The sequence below is a fragment of the Oryx dammah genome, unplaced genomic scaffold (assembly GCF_014754425.2).
Source record: "Oryx dammah isolate SB20612 unplaced genomic scaffold, SCBI_Odam_1.1 HiC_scaffold_29, whole genome shotgun sequence".
Lineage (NCBI taxonomy): Eukaryota > Metazoa > Chordata > Mammalia > Artiodactyla > Bovidae > Oryx > Oryx dammah.
This window is the reverse complement of record NW_024070213.1, coordinates 42,608,359-42,613,042: the sequence shown is the minus strand read 5'-3', so window position 1 is coordinate 42,613,042 and position 4,684 is coordinate 42,608,359. Positions and strand designations below refer to the sequence as shown.

The 4,684-nt window shown below is 44.2% G+C and overlaps 1 non-coding gene across 1 annotated transcript; it reads left to right on the top strand.

Annotated features, from left to right (window-relative positions):
- Positions 1–705: 705 nt before the first annotated feature.
- LOC120858950 lies at positions 706–814 on the top strand. The gene has a single exon (XR_005719978.1). It is a non-coding gene; the product is annotated as a U6 spliceosomal RNA (small nuclear RNA).
- Positions 815–4,684: the final 3,870 nt, after the last annotated feature.

Genomic DNA, 4,684 nt, shown 5'->3' with positions numbered 1-4,684 from the left:
GACAGCCACCATTTTTGTAGCTTATGAATCTGCACTCGGGCTTCTCATCTTTGCTCATGTGACATCAGTGGGGATCAAAAAGCAGCTAGAGGCTGGACAGCTGGGGCTCCTCAGGCACCTTGCTCTATCTCTCAGCAGGCTTACCACATGGTCTCTAAGCATCACGGCCTTGGGGCGGCCAGCTTCCAACATGGCATGTCCAAAGAGAGCCCGAGGAATCCATCGCCCTTTATGAGCTGGCCTTGGAAGTCAGCCAGTGTCAATGCTGTCACACTCTGTTGGTCAAAACAGTCACTGGCTCGCCCAGACTGAGGATGCCGGGGCAGGGCGGGACCTAGACAGTACCTTTTGATGGAGGAGTGGCAGATTTCTAGCAGAGCCTGTGTGGGGTGACAATAACCATGCTGGACATTTTAAAAATGTATTGTCACAGGAGGTGACTGGGGCTGGAGCAAGGTGTCAGCCGTGGAGCCTGCTCTGCCTGTGCATGGCAGACTCAGTTTCCAAGTCCTGGGTCAAGTGACTGTATGCCTCAAAACGTTTTTCAAAGCTTTTAAAAAATGTTTAGCTAGGTATGAAACATGATAAGGTGCACAGATCTTAAGTGGGCACTTAAAAGACTTTGACCTATGTCTCCACTTGAGGGATCATCACCCAGATCAAGACACTGACCATTTCCGTTGCCCAATCAAGAGGCGACTACTTGTGCTTGCTTCAGCAGCACCTATACTAAAAAACTGGAATAATATAAAGAAGATTAATGTGTCCCTTCTGCAAGGATGACAGGCAAATTTGTGAAGTATTCCATACTTTTGGAAAAGAGAAGAATAGAGTATATTACTATATATATAGCTTCCCAGGTGGTGCTAGTGATAAAGAACCCACCTGCCAATTCAGGAGACATAACAGACGTAGGTTTGATCCCTGGGTCGGGAAGATCCCCTGGAGAAGGAAACAGCAACGCACTCTAGTATTCTTGCCTGGAGAATCGCATGGAGAGAGGAGCTTGGTGGGCTGCAGAGTCAGACAAGACTTAATGAGTAAACAATAACAGCAACGTACATATATGAAGTCTAGAAAACTGATACTGATTAATCTATTTGCAGCATAGGAATAGAGATTCAGATATATAGAGAACAGACTTGTGGGCACAGCTGGAGAAGGAGAAGGTGGGATGAACTGAGAGAGTAGCACTGAAACCTGTACATTGCCATAGGTAAAATAGATAACCATACGTAAAATAGATAACCAGTTGCAATTTGCTAAATGACACAGGGAGCTTAACCCAATGCTCTACAGGGGTGGGATGGGGTGGGAGGATGGTTTGAGAGGAAGGGACATACGTATACCTATGGCTGATTCATGTTGTTGTATGGCAGAAAACAGCACAACGTTGTAAAGCAATTATCCTCCAATTAAAAATTAAAAAATAACACAAAAAGAGGCAACTACCCTTCTGTCCTCTGTCGCCACAGATTAGTTTCATCTATCTTTGTTCTTCATAGAAATGGAATTGTCCAACTTGTGCTCCTTTGTCTCTGGGTCTTTCATTCACCACATTCACCACGTGGAAGTGAGGTTCTTCCACATAGGTACATATATGTGTAGTTCAGTTCAGTTCATTTCAGTTGCTCAGGCGTGTCCGACTCTTTGCGACCCCATGGACTGCAGCACACCAGGCTTCCCTGTTCATCACCAACTCCTGGAGTTTGCTCAAACTCATGTCCATCGAGTCAGTGATGCCATCCAACCATCTCATCCTCTGTTATCCCCTTTTTCTCCTGCCTTCAATCTTTTCCAGCATCAGGGTCATTTCCAATGAGCCAGTTCTTTGCATCAGGTGGCCAAAGTATTGGAGCTTCAACTTCAGCATCAGTCCTTCCAATGAATATTCAGGACTGATTTCCTTTAGGATTGATTGGCTTGATCTCCTTGTGGCCCAAAGGACTCTCAAGAGTCTTCTCCAACACCACAGTTGGAGTAGTTGTAGTAGGTACCTATAGTTGTAGTAGGTGATAGATACAACACCATATTTGTAGTAGGTACTTAAATTTGTAGACTGTCTTGTATTTGTAGATTATCCGTTCTCATCACTGAATAGCGTTCTGTTTTGTAAATATACTGTGTAATGGGCCAAAGCCTTTGACTGTGTGGATCACAATAAACTGTGGAAAATTCTGAAACAGATGGAAATACCAGACCACCTGACCTGCCTCTTGAGAAATCTGTATGCAGGTCAGGAAGCAACAGTTAGAACTGGACATGGAACAACAGACTGGTTCCAAATAGGAAAAGGAGTACGTCAAGGCTTTATATTGTCACCCTGCTTATTCAACTTCTATGCAGAGTACATCATGAGAAATGCTGGGCTGGAAGAAGCAGAAGCTGGAATCAAGATTGCCTGGAGAAATATCAATAACCTCAGATATGCAGATGACACCACCCTTATGGCAGAAAGTGAAGAGGAACTCAAAAGCCTCTTGATGAAAGTGAAAGAGGAGAGTGAAAAGGTTGGCTTAAAGCTCAACATTCAGAAAACGAAAATCATGGCATCCGGTCCCATCACTTCATGGGAACTAGATGGGCAAACAGTGGAAACAGTGTCAGACTTTATTTTTTTGGTCTCCAAAATCACTGCAGATGGTGATTGCAGCCATGAAATTAAAAGACGCCTACTTCTTGGAAGAAAAGTTATGACCAACCTAGACAGCATATTCAAAAGCAGAGACATTACTTTGCCAACTAAGGTCCGTCTAGTCAAGGCTATGGTTTTTCCTGTGGTCATGTATGGATGTGAGAGTTGGACTGTGAAGAAGGTTGAGTGCCGAAGAATTGAAGCTTTTGAACTGTGGTGTTGGAGAAGACTCTTGAGAGTCCCTTGGACTGCAAGGAGATCCAACCAGTCCATTCTGAAAGAGATCAGCCCTGGGATTTCTTTGGAAGGAATGATGCTAAAGCTGAAACTCCAGTACTTTGGCCACCTCATGTGAAGAGTTGACTCATTGGAAAAGACTCTGATGCTGGGAGGGATTGGGGGCAGGAGGAGAAGGGGACGACAGAGGATGAGATGGCTGGATGGGATCACTGACTCGATGGACGTGAGTCTGAGTGAACTCCAGGAGTTGGTGATGGACAGGGAGGCCTGGTGTGCTGCGATTCATGGGGTCGCAAAGAGTCAGACACGACTGAGTGACTGAACTGAACTGAATGGGCAGCTGGGTAGTTCCTGTTTGGGAGCTATTACAGATACTGCTGCTATGAATATTCATATGCCCTTCTAATACACATGTTTATGCACCTCTGTTGGATTCGCAGCCAAGAGTCACCTGGCTTGGTCATGGGGTTGGCATATGTACAATCTCAGTAGATCTGCCAAGCAGTCCTGCCACGTGCTTGACCATTTTCCACTCCAACTGGTGATTTGTGAGAGGCCCACATGCTTCCCAGCACTTGATGCAGGCAATCTCATTTTACTCAGTCTATTGGAGGTGAAGTGGAAGCCAGTTTTCTGAATGAAATCTCAGTACAGGTCATCGTTTCTAAGACAGATCAAAGGTGAGACGTAATGAAAGCCAATACTATGTACAAGGGGGAGTCTACTGGAATATCTTGCTATTGTTTTAGTTGGTTTTGCTTTATTTTATATTTTAGAGGTAATTACGTATTGTTGAATTTAAACTTAAAGCATATATGTGCCCTTGAAAAAAAACTACGAAGCCCTTCCTGCTAGACTGCAAGCAGCAAAGAGGCAACGCTAAATAAAGGAACTTGGGATTTGCCTGGTGGTCCAGGGGTTAAGACTTCATGCTCTAAATGCCAGGGACCAGGGTTCATCCCTGGTGGGGGAACTGAGATCCCACATGCTGCACAGTGCAGCCAAAGAAATAAATTTTTAAAAATAAATAAAGGAACTCATAAATGGAGTACTGAGGTGAGCATGGAATCCACTTTGGTAGTGGATGATAATTAACCAAGTGAAGAGGAATTCCCTGGTGGTCCAGTGGCTAAGACTCTGTGCTCCCAATGCAGGGGGCCAAGGGTTTGATCCCTGCTTAGAGAACTAGATCCCACATATTGCAGAGTTTGTATGCCAAAACTAAAGATCCCACATGCTGCAATGAAGACCCAGGACAGCCAAATAACTAATTAAAAAAAAAGAAAAAGAGTATGTGGTTTAAAAAAATGCAAGCAAAACTAGGAGGAAGAGATGTCTATAATCATGGTAGGAGACTTTAACACACATCTTTCAACAATTTGTGTGAATTTAGCAAAACTAGAAATTGGGTCAAAATCAACTATATTTCTCTCCACTGACCACAAAAATAAAACTGAAACTGCTGCTAAGTCCTGTCCGACTCTGTGCAACCCCATAGATGGCAGCCCACCAGTTTCCCCCATCCCTGGGATTCTCCAGGCAAGAACACTGGAGTGGGTTGCCATTTCCTTCAATTCATGAAAGTGAAAAGTGAAAGTGAAGTCACTCAGTCATGTCCGACTCTTAGTGACCCCATGGACTGCAGCCCACCAGGCTCCTCCATCCATGGGATTTTCCAGGCAAGAGTACTGGAGTAGGGTGCCATTGCCTTCTCCAAAACTGAAGCTACTGAAGTCCTAAAAGATAATATAAGAGAAAATTTAGATGACCTTGAGTTCAGTGATGACTTTTTTGATAAGAAATCATTGA